This window comes from Hibiscus syriacus, unplaced genomic scaffold, assembly GCF_006381635.1.
Source record: "Hibiscus syriacus cultivar Baekdansim isolate YM2019G1 unplaced genomic scaffold, ASM638163v2 tig00110429_pilon, whole genome shotgun sequence".
Lineage (NCBI taxonomy): Eukaryota > Viridiplantae > Streptophyta > Magnoliopsida > Malvales > Malvaceae > Hibiscus > Hibiscus syriacus.
The window spans coordinates 8,183,614-8,201,910 of NW_024062733.1; the positions used below are offsets into that span (position 1 = coordinate 8,183,614).

At 35.8% G+C, this 18,297-nt stretch overlaps 2 pseudogenes; one reads left to right on the plus strand and one right to left on the minus strand.

The window, feature by feature from the left end:
- The first annotated feature begins 13,127 nt into the window (after positions 1–13,127).
- LOC120125017 lies at positions 13,128–13,994 on the plus strand (annotated as a pseudogene).
- Positions 13,995–14,602: 608 nt separating this feature from the next.
- LOC120125018 lies at positions 14,603–15,720 on the minus strand (annotated as a pseudogene).
- Between the last annotated feature and the right edge of the window lie 2,577 nt (positions 15,721–18,297).

Sequence of the window (18,297 nt, forward strand, 5' to 3'; positions counted from 1 at the left end):
ATATATCTATATATATATATACTATTATAACACTAAACCTAATTCCCCATTATTTCTATAATATACGGCAGCCTCTCCTTCTTCCCCATTTCAATTTTTTTTTGTTTCTTTATTTCCATGTAAATCCAACCGGTGGCCATCCGGTGGCCATGAACAACCATGGCCACCACCCTATGCTACCCCAACGAGGGTTCGTTCTCCTTCGAAACAATCAAAATATCGACCCTAAAACTTTATTTTCTCTAAATCAAACTTTTAAACCTTCCAAACCCCTCCAAACCGCAACCTAATAATAAAGAATGTATCTCGAACGCTCCGACGAAGCTTGGTCGTTGGTGAGAGCCTTAAATCCGAGATGAGTTTTTTTTCTTAATTTTTTCTATCGTTTTTGAATATTTTTTTATTTATTTTCTTTAGAAATTTACAGTAAAATATAAACAAATAAAACTACAAAAATACCTTTAACTTTGATCTTTTATTGCTTTGTTTTCTCTTCTTAAAAATACAGAAAAACTGAACCCCCGATTGCTTCTGTGTTGGTGATTTTTCCCCTGTTACATATATAAGCCTCTGAGAAAATGAAAATTCCCCCAAACTATTTTTCTTCTGACCAAGCCCCCTACTGTTCTTTCTATCGAAAAATCGAGAGCCCTCCTCCTCTGTTCGAATGGGTTCCATGCTTTTATGGTTACTGTGTAGTGTATTTTCCACTGATTGTCGAGTAATGGAGGATTAGGTTCTTTATTTTTTATTGTTTTAGTGGGTGGTTGAATTGGTGCTGATTTGGTGCTAATTTGCAGATGAGTGGAGGTTGCATTAGCACATTGGTGGTATTTGGCGTGGAGGAAAGCATGGGTACATGGTGGGAATAATAAAAGATGATATTTAATTAGGGGTGGTGGAGATAATGCTTGTAGTGGAGCATGGTGGAAAAATGAGGTGTCTACAGCTGCCCCTCTTTGCTCATTCTTGTGTCAACAAGAATAGGGCAAAGACGAAGAGACAATGCATTTTTCGCCTGGTCAACTTCATGGTTTGAAATATGATAAGGAATATGTTCCGCTACCACTCAGGAAATATCAGATCTGGGGATGTCGATCCATTCCACTGTTCTTCAGGGAAGATTGAATCAGGGTAGACTTGTTCCGCAGTCTTCTGAAGGGAATATCAAATCTTGAGGAATAGATCCATTCCGCTGTCACTCAGGGAAAATTGAATCGTGGTAGGCATGAGATGACTTGAATCGTGTCGGGTCTTGAGCTCCAATTGGGTCGGGTTATAACTAATTCTTCTTGTAGTTCGGGCCCAATTTAGCTTGGATTTGTAAAGCCTACAATAAATAAAAATAAACAATATTAATAATATTAATAATATAATAATATTATATCCCGAACAAAACGGGTGTTTACAGCTACCCTTTTTTGCTCATTCTTGTGTTAACAAGAATAGGGTAAGGACGAAAAATACAACTAGTTTTTGTCCAGTTCTCTTTTTTGTTTTGGAAACTTAAAAGAGTTTGGATCGTCTAAGGGTTGACACGACTCCTACGTGATGAGGAGATCTGGTCGAGAGATGACACAGTTCCTATGTGATGAGGACGGCAGGCCACCTTTAGGGATGATAACACGGTTCCTATGTGATGAGGACGACTGGTTATCTAAGGTTGACACGGCTCCTACGTGATGAAGAGATCTGGTCGGGGGATAACACGGTTCCTATGTGATGAGGATGACAGACCATCTTTAGGGATACTGGTTCCAAGAGAAACCGACTCACAAATGATGCTTCAAGAGAAACTGTCTCAAAAGATATAAAATTTGTTTCAAGGGAAACTGTCTCATGAGAGACAAAATTTGTTTCAAGAAAAATGTCTCAAGAGAGACGAAATTTGTTTCAAGAGAAACTGTCTCAAGAGAGACAAAACTTTGTTTCGTGGATGTCTCCTTCGTCTTGAAGTCGAGCCTTGAATTGGATATCATTCGTTGTGAAGTTGAAATCCAATGAACGTAGCTGATGGGTACGATTCCCTTCGTCGTGAAGTTGAACCTTAAATTGGATATCATTCGTCGTGAAGTTGAAATCCAAGTTAAGTTGCGTTGTTTCGAGGCCAATATCCTTCGACGTTAAGTTGAAATTGACTCTGAAACTGGAAAGTTTATTGACAAACACTCCTTCTTCGAGTTGGATATCCTTCGTCGTGAAGTTGAAATCCAATCTAGAGATGGATGTTGCTTGTGTGTATGATTCCCTTCATCGTGAAGTTGAAATCGTGGATGTGTGGGCACGATATCCTCTGTCGTGGAGTTGGAATCATGGATGGCGCCTTCATCGTGAAGTTGAGCCTTGACTTGAATATCCTTCGTCGTGAAGTTGAAATCCAAGCTTGTGTTGTTTCGAGTCCAATATCCTTCGCCGTGAAGTTAAAATTGGCTCTGAAACTGGAAAGTTTATTGACAGACACTCCTTCTTTGAGTTGGATATCCTTCGTCGTGAAGTTAAAATCCAATCTAGAGATAAATGCTGCTTGTGGGTACGATTTCCTTCGTCGTGAAGTTGAAACCGTGGATGTATGAGCACGATATCCTCCGTCGTAGAGTTGAAATCATGGATCCATTGGTACGATATCCTCCGTCGTGGAGTTGAAATTATGGATGGCGCCTTCGTCGTGAAGTTGAGCCTTGACTTGAATATCCTTCGTCGTGAAGTTGAAATCCAAGCTTGTGCTGTTTCGAGTCCAATATCCTTCGCCATGAAGTTAAAATTGGCTCTGAAACTGGAAAGTTTATTGACAGACACTCCTTCTTTGAGTTGGATATCCTTCGTCGTGAAGTTGAAATCCAATCTAGAGATGAATGCTGCTTGTGTGTACGATTTCCTTCATCGTGAAGTTGAAACCGTGGATATATGGGCACGATATCCTCCGTCGTGGAGTTGAAATCGTGGATCCATTGGTACGATATCCTCCGTCGTGGAGTTGAAATTATGGATGGCGCCTTCGTCTTGAAGTTGAGCCTTGACTTGAATATCCTTCGTCGTGAAGTTGAAATCCAAGCTTGTGCTATTTTGAGTCCAATATCCTTCGTCATGAAGTTGAAATTGGCTCTAAAAGCTGCAAAAAATATGTATAAAAAATGATGAATGTGATGATCTTAAGTATATCTAAGATGCATGCAACATGAATTAGTTTTATCTCCTCGTGCTTTGTCTGCTTGTTCCTACATGTGGAGGAAATGCCTTCAGAAGAACTGATAATTTGCATCAGGATGTTGAATCCCCAAATATACCCCAATATTCAATGTTGAATCTCTAAATATGCCCAACATTTGTTGTTGAATCTTTAACGATGCCCCATTGTTCCTCATTGCTTGCTTTGGCACTGATTCTAAACATGAGATTTTGTGTCTGAGAGCCACATGTCAAATACCAAGATCCACTCTAGAAAGATTATCTTGTTTGGAAAGTGTTTTTCTTCTTCTTTTATTTTCAAGATCTGAAAACATCAAGTCGAAGAGTTTTGAAAAATGTTTTGATAAAAAAGTTTTAAAAATATTACCCCTTTCTCGGTTTCATAATTGAGACGAATCATAAAAATAGAGTTCATTGGACATCAAAGAATTAATTACACTGTTAATCCTTCAATAAATTATAGCTATTTGACAAGTGTCAATATCAAAGCTATCTTTGGGAAATGATTAAGTAAGGAAAGGATAAAAAGAATTTCAAATTATTGTGTTTCGTCAATGATTTGGCCTTCTTATTTCTTTGATGTTCACTGATCTGGTAAGGTAACTTGTATGCTCATCTACTGGAAATGTTCGCATCTCCCAGCTCTCATGGTTACGCATTGTGCAATACCTTATCAAGGAATTTGTGCGATCACCTTAGCTGCACCATTTCTATATTCGAGCTGCCTTTTCAGGTTTTCAACTCAAATCCTCCTTTGGTTTCAAGACGTCATTCAGAATTTACAACTTGAACCCCCCTTTGTCATTTTTCTCTATCATGCATTAAAGATTTTAGAAAAAATTTTTTTTGCAAATAAAGATTAATCCTGATGGGCGGGATGAAATCTGAAGATAGTCTCTTCTGTTCAGAAATTCATGTATGATTAGAAGGGACGTTTAAGGCACGTAATGTAGGCCATGGTTCACGGTTATGAAAAAAAGGATAAGTAGGCCCAAACAAGTATTTAAGGGTATTGAACCAAGGATCAATTCCTTCTGATGCTTTCAATCATCGCTTGCTCAATTTGAATCTGCTCGTATGTCTCTCTCTTGAATCTCTATGATCTTCGAGTGAAGTGATTCTGGAATAATTGTGCTTGATCAATCTCGTAGTTTGAAGCTTGATGCGATATTTGACTCGATTATCGTCCATTTTTTCTTTTTTTTCTCTTTGTTTCTCTTTTTTCTTTTCTTTAATTTCTTTTTTATTCTTTTTTTTTGCTCTGTGTTTTTTTTTGTTCTGATTGGATCCTCACACTTGGCATTTGGTTCACATTTTGGCATCTCCTATAGATTGATGTCTTCACTCATGTGAGAAAATTTATTTCACCTTGCCCCTCTGTGTGGAGGGTGATCCTTGGTTAGGGTTGAATCAGAAGAAAAAAAATACTATAGGCTCAAAAGGGGACAACAAGGGATATATATATATATATATATATATATATGGATAAATGAAATAAAGCCGTTCATCATCTCATGCACAGAAGTCTTTGAAAAGAGGTATCCACAGGGGGATAGATTTTCAGGATTAATTCTATTCACATGAAAAAATGTAATTAATGCATGATAGAATTATTTCGAAGTAATTCTCCTTTCTGCTTCTTGCTCCCAGCATGTCTCAATTGTTTAGGTTCATCTTCAGGAAGTCGATGCGAGTCGCCCCACGTTGTGTCTTCTGGCAGGAAGGTTCATGCTCAAGTGAACAAATCAATGCGTTAGGTTTTATTGGTATAAAGATGTCAGTGTTGCGTCTAAAAAGACAATGGTGTGACTTTATTGACTCAAATGTATCGATATGACTCTTTGTATCTCCATGAATTATTCTAGGTAAAAATCGAGGGATTTTTTTTTGGGACAGGATAAGGAAGGTCTAATCTTGTCATATGTCAAAAATCTATAATTCTTGAAGAATTAAAAGAATCTTTAATTCATTCAATATTCAAAGAACTAAAGATTAAAATTTGCTCAATTACTCAACCTTAGAAGGTAACATAAGTTCAGTCGTTTAAAAGATTAAACAAATATGAAAGATAGAACAAAAACATGTTCAAACAAAACAATGCTCTCAATGCTACTGGTAGATGCAATGCCCCCATTTCTTCAATTGTCCATGCCCCTGAATCAATCAAGTTCTGGATATTGCGCTTCAGTACCTCATAGTTCTCGGAGGAATGTCATGAGCTTTCTATGTGGTAATTGTACACGAGATCAACATCGTAGACCTCAGGATATGGGGACTCTTTTCTCAGATCATTATGAAAGGCTCAATCCTAAAACCAACTAAACAAGTTCCCAATGTACTGATTTTAGCTTCTTTCTTCCATGTGGTATCACGTGTTTAGGACCACTTCATCGAATCCTCCACAGATTAATTATATGTTTGTGAGTGATTATGCAAAATGCTTGAATAAACAAATGCAATGCAAATGCATGTATGCAAAAGGTGTTATTCCAGAGTGGTCATCTTAAAACAACTTTCATTGAACACAAAGGTTTTGATACATCAAACAACTTTACACATAAGGAATAGCTTTAACTCCTAACTTCTCTATCTCTCTTAAAAGCCAAAGTAACTTCCACTCATGCTCGGGGGTTGAGTTGTCAATCTGATTCAATTCTCTTGCAAAGCTAGCTAAATCAACCAATTTGTGAGCCACATCGCTTGTTTGGGTCATAACTTCTTTCATGACTTTGCCCATTTTCTCTATCTTACGTGTCAATTCTTGGAGCTGTAGATGAAGTTGTTCATTTTTCCTCGTAAGAAAGTCATTTTGGTTATGAAGCTCTTGCATATGATCACTACAATCATCCATAATCTTCATCAACTTTTTATTCTTGGCTTTAGTGGCTTCTAGCTCAGCTTCATTCTCTCGTTTGTGGCGTTGATATGAAATTTCCATGTTGGCTATAGACAAATTCAACGTCTGATTTTCGGCTTGATATTTTCCCAAATTATCAACAACTATATTGCGCCTTCTTTCTGTAATCTGTAAATCATGAGAAAACTTCTCGGCTTGACCTTCGTTCACCTTGCAATTCTTTCTCCATTGTTCAGCGTCATTTTTCAGTTTAGTGACCCCTGTTATCCACTCATCTGGGACATTTCCTATACCAACAAATTTAAATGCTTGACTGATCCTTCGAAAAACATCTCGCATGGCTTCCATCTCGCTTCTCAATTTATTATTTTCGCTCTTTAAATGACGAATTTGAGCTTCATATTTTGGCAAACAATCCTCTTCCTGAATGCCGTCATTGATACCCTTACCTTTGGTCACTTCTGGTTCAAACTCAACAGGATAATTCGTTACCAAACTGAGTTGTCTTTTCGATTCAAACTCCAATACTCCATGATCTAGAAGAAGTTGGACTCGCCGTTTGAAGGTAGAACAATTCTCAATAGAATGTCCTTGAACTCCAGCATGATATTCACAACGAACGTTGATGTCATACCAACTTGGATATGGAGGCTGCAGAGGTTTCACATAATGTGGGGCCACTTCTCGGGCTTCTATCAGTGTATCATACAACTCCTTATATGATATTGGGATGAAATCACAACGAGAGCCACCTCTCAACTTGGGTTGGGCTGGAGTTTCCAGTTTTACTTCCCCTGATGTTGGGAGTATACTATCAACCATCAACGAGTTCTGACTACATGGCTTCTTTTCATTCTTCTGAACTTCTATAGTTTCCACTATTTCCTTGGCGTTTCCAAATAGCTTATTGATACGAACAATGATTGTGCGTGATTTCTCATACTGACTAGAATCAACAGGTTCTAAAATAATCTCTTGCGTATTCGACACCTCAAGATCGAGCTCTTTCTTTTTTGATGTAGGAGTCTCACTTCCTTTGACCAAAGCATTTATTCTATCCACCATCTTGGACATCTGCTCTTTTATCTCTTTTATCTCTCTTTGCTCTTCGTCAGACATGGGACCTTTGTGTGAACAATTATCCATCATTCTCGAAGCTTTCTCAGGATGCCACTTCTTGACTGTGTTATAGCTTGCTTGATCATGAAACCCTTTGTCCATAATGAAAACCTTTTAATGTGATGACCACTCACAAATCAACACCTTGATTATGTCATGAACATGCGATGCAAGCAAAAAGGAAAAACAACATATAAACTAGTTAGTGCATATAAGATGACAAAAAGTAAAAATAGCAAAATAAATAAATTAATAAGTTTATGCAAAATAAGAATGCAAATGCAAATGCACAAGGTGCTAATTCCAAAAGTAACCACTATAGAACAACCTTCATTTAGACAACAAGAATTCATTACACCATGTAGTCAAAATACATTTGTGATTCTTCATTTCTTCATTTCCTTGAATTGTACTCTTCATGGAATCTAACATTGCATCCCAAAGTTATCGGCATATTTTATCACCTTTGATGACGTCGGATGTCCTTGAATCTTGAGATCTTCATTCTTACTTCCAATGTAAAATGGTTCATGGCTTTATGAAGGGTCTTCTCGTCCTTGGTATGACTATATCTATCTTCGGAGGAAACATCTTGGCCTTTTCTCCTTTAAAGGAAGTCTTCAATCAGCTTCAAATTTCTTGATTCATCAGATGTCCTTCTTCATGGATCGTTTGAACATCTTTGGATTTCCCGGTTTTGACTACATGATTAAGAATTTATTGTCTCATTATGACCAGCCTTCTTATTAGTCAATCACTTGTGAATTAACACCTATGGATGACATGAAGATGCAAATGCAAATACAACCCGATATTGATTCCAAAATAACTTAGTTTATATAGAAAGTACTCAACAACACACAATGTCTAAGCACTTAGGCAAAGAGAATACATTAAGCGTAGAATCTTTCCTCATTCACTAATCTCTCGAGCTCTATCATCAATCCCATGATGCGTCGTTCTTCCTCTGTTTCTAGAATCACGAAAACTCTTAAAGTTACTGTTTCTTTAGATAATTCGTATACTTGGCGATCTACATCACGGGCCAGATTCATTGCTCTCTCCATTGATTCATGTTGTCTTTGAATGATGTCCTGAGCCTCTTGTGTGAATGGGTGGATCAACCCTACTCCTAGCTCCGCTATCTTTTTCTTTAATATCTCATTTTCTTTTTGAAGAAGGAACTCATTGCTGTTGTAAGGGTTCTGAAAAGTCTTATCCAAACAGATGTGCTTCGAATTTCTTAATCTGTGCTTGCCTTTGTGCTAATTCCTTGTTAGCCTCATCTCTTTGATCTCTCAGTCTCTGAGCGTACTACCAGGCTCGTATAATTACCTTCTCTGGCAAAACTGATTCTTCGGTAGTGACAAGGATGTCTCTGAACTACGTCTTACCATACTCGAACCAGGTCTGAACACTGATTGCATTCTCAGTCCTATCGGAAGACATTGTTGCCTTAAGCTCTTTTTATAATAACTAGGTAATCTGGGAATCAATACCGTTTATAAAATGACGTGATATGACAATGATATATGCAAAAATGCAATAAGAGCATACAAAAGAAAATCAATGTTAGTAGAAACAAGACAACAAAAATCAAGTTAGTTGAAATGATTAGTAATATATATATATATATAATCTTAAATATTACTTAAACTTGAGACTAAAAAAATAAAGCATACAAAGGAAATTATGGTCCTAACCGCATGTGTTCTAGTTCTCCTAGGTAATCCACATGGCTCTAACGAGGTAGACTTACTAAATTCTCTATATGAGGCTGGGTTCTAGCAAATGTTCCCAAGCTATTTTTACAACCTGATAAGGTTGACCCCAATTCTGGCCCATTATAGACTTGCAAATCGGGTTCAGCTCAGGGGATCACACCACTAAAAGCGTACCTCGGAACTGATATCCGGATAGGCAACTTAGGGTGTTTTCCAGAGATACTTTGTCAGACCCACACAAGAAAGCCCAATGCTCCTCGTGAGGTGTGACGTTTCTCCCTACTTAAGTAAACCGGGATTAAGCTCGGGTTTAGAGCTATGATATGCAACAATTCTAAATATTTCACAGAAATGTAAGCATTAATCAGAGAATTTTTTTTTTTGAAATAACATAATGAACCGTAAATTAAACAAGATCGAACTCGTAATTTCCAAATAATAAATATAGGGTAACTAACTCGTGGCTCGACTCTCAATTTGTTTATAAAAAAAAAGTCCCCAGCAGAGTCGCCAAGCTGTCGTAACTGTTTTTTCGCCCGGGTGGGGAAAGACCGTTACCGATGGGTTTTCTCTTTGAAAATCGTTTCGAAAGGTGAGGAGTCACCACCAATCATTTAAGGTGAGATTGGAACACCATAAAAACCGAGTGATTTTAATAAAATATTTTTATTTTAATAAAATACTGAGTTTTTGAGGTCTGCGAAAATCTAGAAATCAGGTTCGGGAGTCGGTTACGCGTGGGGAAGGATTAGCACCCCCACGCCCAAAAATTGGTACCTAGTTGATTACCCTATATTTAAAATCGGAAATTTTGAGTTCGATCTTTATTTAATTTAAAAATCATTAAGGATGCAGAGTTTGAAAAGGGTATTCGTCTATTGAGACCGATAGCATTCACCCCCGAGCGTAAATGCGGGAGATCAGTTATTTTGTCTAATAACCGAACATTGCCTCATTTTTAGAAAACATGATGTGGTTTTAAAAAAAAATGTCGACTTATTTGGGAAATTACCAGTAGTCACCCCCTGAGCACGATCGCGGAGGATATACTATTAATTCCTTAATAAGTGAACAGTGCCTTAGATTTGTAAAAACAACGCAATCAAATAAAATTTATTTGTCCTAATTAACTAAAAGTAAATCAAGGCCTTTTTCTAACTTAAAATGTCAAATTATGAAAATTAAGGAACATAGGGGCTCAAATCTAAAATGTAAGTTCTAGTATTAATACTTAATGTTATATATTAAAATATATTAATAGTCACGTATTAGAAATTTCTCTTAATAATTTTAAAATGATCGAATATTACCCTTAGTCAATTTATTTCAATTCGAGTCAAGCAATTCTTATGAGGATACCATGCGAGATTAATTAAGACTAAAATGAACTAAAATGCAAACAACATGCAAAAATTAAAATAGAACCTACACCGATGTGCACCCAAATTACATATTTACATACATAGCATGCATAAAAATAATAACATACAAAATATTTAATATAGTATATTACGCTTAGTAAGCAAGGATTAACAATATATCATAGGTATAAATTGAAAATTCATAAATAGTAATATAAGAAACTTTCTATATTTTCATATCTATTTATAAATATATATATCAACTTAGGATAAAAAATAATTATATTACATCTAGAAAATTCAAAATACACATACATATATGTGTATATATATATATATTACAAGATATTTATAATATAATAAGTAACATATCAAAATAAGGTAAACTATACTACAATATATACATATAATATAGCATATAAAATTTATGATATAAAAATTTTAAACATTTACGGCAGTAATGTAATCAAATTAAGAATCAAGTAATATGAACACAATAAAGAATATTCTCACCAAATGCTTAAATTCAAATAATTAAACACGGTAATGAAAGCTAATAAAAAGGAAAAGCCTTGGTCAAAAAGTGGTAAAACATTATCTATAACTAAAATTAAGGAAAATTAAAATGTTCATGAATATTATCAAATACAATAATTTACCAAAATGCAAATAAACCAAAAAGGAAAGCAAGTAAAAAAACATGCATTTAAACAAAATTAAAATCAACCGAAAATAAAAGGGCAAGTAAAAATATATTAAAGGAAATAACACGGAATTGAGATAAGATAATAAAAATACGGGGACTAAAATGGAAGCATTCAGAATCACATGTCAAAATTGAAATAAACAAAAGTAAATGGCTCACGGTGACTATAACGAGCACGCGAAAAAATAGAGGACAAAAGTTAAAAGCATAACAGTTTTAATCAAGGACTAATATATAAAAACTCCAAGAACAAAGACTTTCTTGAGCTATTTACCCATACACCCATAAGGATGAAACACTAACTCCTAAAAACTACGTAGTTTTGGGGATCCCATATATCTATATATATATACTATTATAACACTAAACCTAATTCCCCATTATTTCTATAATATACGGCAGCCTCTCCTTCTTCCCCATTTCAATTTTTTTTTGTTTCTTTATTTCCATGTAAATCCAACCGGTGGCCATCCGGTGGCCATGAACAACCATGGCCACCACCCTATGCTACCCCAACGAGGGTTCGTTCTCCTTCGAAACAATCAAAATATCGACCCTAAAACTTTATTTTCTCTAAATCAAACTTTTAAACCTTCCAAACCCCTCCAAACCGCAACCTAATAATAAAGAATGTATCTCGAACGCTCCGACGAAGCTTGGTCGTTGGTGAGAGCCTTAAATCCGAGATGAGTTTTTTTTCTTAATTTTTTCTATCGTTTTTTGAATATTTTTTTATTTATTTTCTTTAGAAATTTACAGTAAAATATAAACAAATAAAACTACAAAAATACCTTTAACTTTGATCTTTTATTGCTTTGTTTTCTCTTCTTAAAAATACAGAAAAACTGAACCCCCGATTGCTTCTGTGTTGGTGATTTTTCCCCTGTTACATATATAAGCCTCTGAGAAAATGAAAATTCCCCCAAACTATTTTTCTTCTGACCAAGCCCCCTACTGTTCTTTCTATCGAAAAATCGAGAGCCCTCCTCCTCTGTTCGAATGGGTTCCATGCTTTTATGGTTACTGTGTAGTGTATTTTCCACTGATTGTCGAGTAATGGAGGATTAGGTTCTTTATTTTTTATTGTTTTAGTGGGTGGTTGAATTGGTGCTGATTTGGTGCTAATTTGCAGATGAGTGGAGGTTGCATTAGCACATTGGTGGTATTTGGCGTGGAGGAAAGCATGGGTACATGGTGGGAATAATAAAAGATGATATTTAATTAGGGGTGGTGGAGATAATGCTTGTAGTGGAGCATGGTGGAAAAATGAGGTGTCTACAATTTTATTTTAGTCACTTAAGTTTCTGTTTTTACTATTTATGTCATTTAAATTTCTGTTTTAGCTATTTTAGCCTTTTGAGTTTATGTTTTTACCATTTAATCCTTTAAGTTCATGTTTTTGCTAGATTTATTATTCAAATAAATAGTTTCTTTAATTAATTAATTTGAAGCAAATTATTAATATTTAATAAATGGATCATATTTTAACTTGATATTTGACTCAGGATTTCCACTATTACGACAACGTGTAAGCGAAACAGTACCAATTTTGGGCGCTGTGGGGGTGCTAATCCTTCCCCACGTGTAAACGACTCTTGAACCCGTTTTAATCGAATCTTTGGTAAATGCAGACCAACTTTTATCTTAAAAATGTTTTTTCTTAAAATTGTTTTAAAAGACGTTTTTAGGTATTCGACCTACCTAACCCAAAGATTGATGGCGACTCAATCCAATTTTATCCAATTTAATTAAAATACTCATTTTCCAAAATTAAAAGTTGTAATTATTTTTAAAACAATAAATAATTATCTCACCTAAAAACGCTAAGAACCCTAACAACTATCTTTGAAGAGAGGATAATACACATTATATAGCTGCATGCATCATCATATACACGTAACAACCCTAACAACTTGGCTTAACAGAATGCTAACAGCTCAAACAATCTAACCACCTAAACTTCACCGCTAAGAAATCATGCTTAAGGCACATGTATAACCTAATTTTCCCGCTGCTCCTTTTGACCTCTTCTCAAACGACAACACGCAAACCTTGTCTCTAAAGTCTTCAAAAGCTGCATTCGACAAAGGTTTTGTAAGTCCATCAGCTAGTTGATGATGAACTGGAATGTAATTCACACGTAATTGCTTTACAGCCAGCTTGTCACGAACAAAATGAATGTCCAAATCTACATGTTTGGATTGCGCATGATAAATCGGGTTAGCACTCAACGCCGGTTTAGCACTCAACGCCACCACACTAGAGTTATCGCACCACACAAAATATTAAACAACCACCATTTTCTATTTCTACTCTTGTTTTGTTTGCAGGCTACAAGAGAACAACAGGGCGAGGTGTCTCCAAGGAAACATTAACCTTGCTTGTTTTAGCTAAGCAAGTGATTATAGCAATGGCGTTTATCGACACGTGGGCGTTTTTTTCGTGCACTGGTACTTGCACCGGAACAAGTTCTTGTACCGACACGTTCATGTTCCACATCATCTGCTGGTCGTTCCGTATTCGTTCGGAGCACAGTATATGCATCCGATAGAGGTGTTGATCGACACGATGGGCAGGACATTGGCTATACTCCTCTCCGGCATGTCGCCTCGAACTAGCATGTTTTTCATATCTGTTGCCATCGTTAAATTAGTGGACAATCATTGCAGGATGAAGGTTCCGGGGAACCCTTTTTACCTCTTCAACAACAATTCTGCGTACAATGACATCCACCATCAACTTTATGGTGCCTAATACAACTTGTCTATTTTTTCGTATGGGATAAACTTTTGGGAACTTATATGCCTTATTCACTTGAAAAGAATTCCGATGGAAGACTTGAAGTACGACATGGTGATCGAGAGCAAAAGCATGATTGATTGGGTAATTATAATTAGTCAATTATGATGTCTACTAAGCTTGGATTGATGGCTGATAGATTAGTATCAATACATGGGAATAAAGGCAATTCCGGAGTGAAACTAAATATCATCAATAAAACTTGAAGCTTGTATGCTTCAAATGGTTCACTCATTTCTTTTAACACCTAGAGTTTGATAAGGTTTTGATTTTCAATCCCGATTGTTGCTTTTTAGATCATGCAAATTAGATGAGTTAATTGCATTATATGTCCCTATAATCATAATTTTAAACTGGTACTTAAACTTTTGAATATTTTAATTTTATCTTCAAACTATGACTCTTATTTTAAATTAATTCTTATACTTTTGAACATTCTAATTTCATCCCTAAACTATGACCCTCTTTCTAGATTGATCTCCAAACTTTTGAATCTTCCAATTTCACCCCTAAATTCATCCAAATATGTAATTACTTTCAACCATAATTTAACCTAGATTTTGTTTTTTTTTCAAACATATAATAATATAATTTGGCCTAAAGATTTTATTAATAAGGGATGTGATTAGTATATACGTATAGTTTGGGATAATATTAGAATGTTCAAAAAGTTTAGGGACCAATTTAGAATGAATATCATAGTTTTGGGATGAAATTAAAATGTTCAAAAGTTTAAGGACTAATATAGAATGATAGCCATATTTTAAGAAAGAATAATTCAACGTTCCGCATTTCATATATAGTTCAATAAAAACTGGCCCTAAAGCATCGTAGTCAATAAAAACTGGCCCTAAAGCATTATTCTGAAAGTTCCTCCGACAATGTGAAGACTGTTTTCAGAATAATTCAACGTTCCGCATTTCATATATAGTTCAATAAAAACTGGCCCTAAAGCATCATAGTCAAGATCCATTTCTTTCCTAATTATGAAACAATGAACCGACTTCCCTTCTCTAAGGCAGCCCAACCCTGCAAAAGAACCTAAAACACTCATCATTGTCACTGAATTGGGTTCCACACGAGAGTTTAACATCGAAACAAAGGATCTCAACGCTTCCACAAACCTACAATTTCTATAATAACTAGAAATAATCGCTGTCCACAATGAAGTACTACAGTTCTTTACATTTAGAAAGATCCTCTCTGCACCAGCAATGCCACCACATTTGCTATACATAGCAACAAGAGAAGTGGTCATTGATCCATCAGTTTCAATGTTCCTCCTCACTATATAACCATGAATCAACCTTGCTAATATTAAAAATCCCAAGACACCACAAGCCTCAGCTACACTAAGCATTGTTACGGAGTCCGGTCTAAAACCTTCTAAAACCATTAAACGAAACATCCCTAATCCTTCATTTGACTTCCCATTCTCCACGTAACTCAAAATAATCGAACTCCATGAAACCAAGTCTCTTACAGTCATTTCATCAAACATTTTCTTAGCATAACTTAAGCATCCCATTTCACCGTACAATGAAAGAAGTGAAGACTGGATAACAGAATCTTTAGCGAACCCATTTTTTACAATGGTCCCATGGATCATTTCTCCAATACCCAGATCACCAAAACCAGAACAAGCCCTGAGAACCTAAGGAAATATGAAGTTACTGATCTGGACTCGGCGATTCCTTATCATGGTGAGATAGAGAAAAATGGATTCTTGAAATAAGTTGCTCCAAACAGAGCATTTTAGTAGAACGCCCCACATGAATGAATCTGGGTAGGGGAAGGAGTTGAAAACGGGTTTTGAAGATTGAAAGGAACCCATTTGGGCATAGGATTCAATGAGCTTGAAGGGGGTGGGTCATGGCGAAGCCCGGTAACGAAAAGGTGGCCATGGAGTTGTGCCAGTGATCTGAGATTGGTGCATGATCTGAATAATGGCATGTAAAGTGTGGTCATTGCAGAAGCGAGAGACAGAGTGGAAAAAGCGAATTTGCGAAGATGACGAAGAACAAACTGACCATTGCAACACTGTTGTTTCGGTTTCTTGACCTATTAATATAGGGATAAACTATCCTATGACAATTTGACTATTGACTCTTTTCATTTCGATCCGTTTTTTTTTTAAATTTTATCAATTAAACTATTTAATTATTTAATTTTTGTCGATTAAGTCATTATCAATTAACACTTGACAAATGAGATGATATGATAGTTAAAAAATTTAGTATAATTATACATTTGATCCTAGTTACTTACGTATTCTATTAATTCAGTCCTATTTTTTTTAATTTATTAATAATGCATTCACCACCTACAGACACAAATGCTCGAACTTAGATCTTCTAAAAAGAAATATATTTATTTTTACTATTGAGATCACTCAATTATTCTCACCTTCAAAATTTAAAGTTAAAATGTTAGGGCCATAATGTTAAAAGATTATCTCAGTTGGAGCATTTTCAAACTTAGAAGCTTTAGTATGACATTATCGTTCAAGTTCAACAGCCAAAATCCACAAGGATGTAAGTGAATCAATTCACAAATTTTCAACATATTTCACACAAAAATCATACCATACTTAAAAACATTTAGTATAATGTTCCGGATTTTGGGCTAACGGAAATGAGTTGCCCAAGTGAGTTACAATTTGATAGGAATACATATTGGGTTTTTTTGGCCCAATAGACCATACAATTTTTTATTTAGGGTTTTAGGGCGGTCCAATTTTTATTTTGGGAAATACGATAAATGCTATAGTGTAGCTGGAACTCATAATCTCGAGGTGACGAGTTCCTTTGGATATTATTTTTTTAATAGACCCCGATGAGTGGGCCCCACACGAGTCATTATTTTAATGTCATTAATAGATTCGTCACCTCGAGGCAACGAGTCAATTAAAAAATATATTTTTAAAAAATTATAAAATAATGTAAGTTTTAAATTAAAAAAATTAGAGGAACTCGACAATTAAAAAAAACTACCCGTTGGTCAACGGGCAGATGCAACGGTCGCTTGGACAAAGGTCACTTGGAACTCGTCACTTTGAGATGACGAGTTCCGCCAGATTTCTGAAACCCTTAGTCGTTTATAGTCGTTGGGGCTAATGCTATAAATAGGGGTTTAGGGTTTAGTTTTTTAATCAAATTCTAAATCTGAAAAAATGTGAAAAAATACTACCTTTTGTGAAAACCTCGAAAATGGCTTCCCGAGAAGAAATGTTGCACTTGGATAACGTCCATATTTCGTCGATCGAACTTCGGCCGGAAAAAGAAAGGAGTATTCGTTAGCGCGGGATGACATACGAAGATCCGCATCAGTGGATGTTGATATATCTTCAGCAATCTAGTCTATTTCCAGCCATATTTGTACATGGCTTCACGGTGTACCCGACATTGATTGAGGCTCTGATCGAACGTAGACGACCTGAGATGCACACGTTCCATTTCTCGAGCGGTGAAGTGATGATTACTTTGAAAAATGTCACTTACTAACTCGATGATTCTGTGAATGGAGCTCCCGTGGTAAGGCAGAACAATTACGATTCCACGATGTTGGACTACCAAGTTTTGGGAAAGGTGCCACCATCTGAGGTCATAAAGGGTTATTGGGTATGGATGACATGGTTGGAGTATGAATTCCAAGTGACGATCGACTCTAGCGAAGACAAGGTTATTTTTGTATCCCAAGTATATCTTCTCCAACTGATCAAAAGGGTATTATTACTGGTTAAATTTGGTAATTTGGCTCACACTCGGTATTTGCGAATATTAAATGACTTCACTGAGTGTCCCAATACCAGTTAAGGTTTGGCCATTTTCATCTTTCTGTATCGGGAGCTTTGTAAGGATGCAATTGCCCAGCGGGGTTGAAAAGTCGTTATAATAGGCTGTCTAATATTGATATAATTATGGGCTTGGTATCGGATCCCCTTTTTTACGCCAATTACATCAACCCCAGTCTAGTTTCCTCTTGCAGGAATGTAATTTTTAACTTCTTTTTAACCTTTTTAAAATTTTATTAATTTTTTATATGTTTTTATTTTTTAATTTTTAAATATTTTAGATGACGCTACAAAATAACCGATACAAAGTTTTTGGGTGCCACTGCAAAAGATATACATATGATGATCGACATCGCCGATCGATATGCGATATACATTTGTTCTTTTATTTTTTTTAATTTATTAACTTTATATATATTAACTTTGATATTTAATATTTATAGTTTTTTTGGCTTTCGTATGATGACGACGAGATCTACTAGTTATTGCCACCATAATTTATTGAGGGGTCTAATTTATAGTGTGTTGCGACGCTGTTATTACATTTTACGATTGTTGAGTGGCACGCCGCAGATAGAGTACTGTGACAATTTGCATCGTATCAGTCGATTCCTACGCAAATCGTCAATATGGACGCACTCCATAGAATTGATACGTATGAGAAACATACCGAAAATTAGCCAGTGTAGCACACTTACTATATCGAGCTATGGAATCAGTGTCAACTATTGGTCCCCCGTGTTATGAGATTA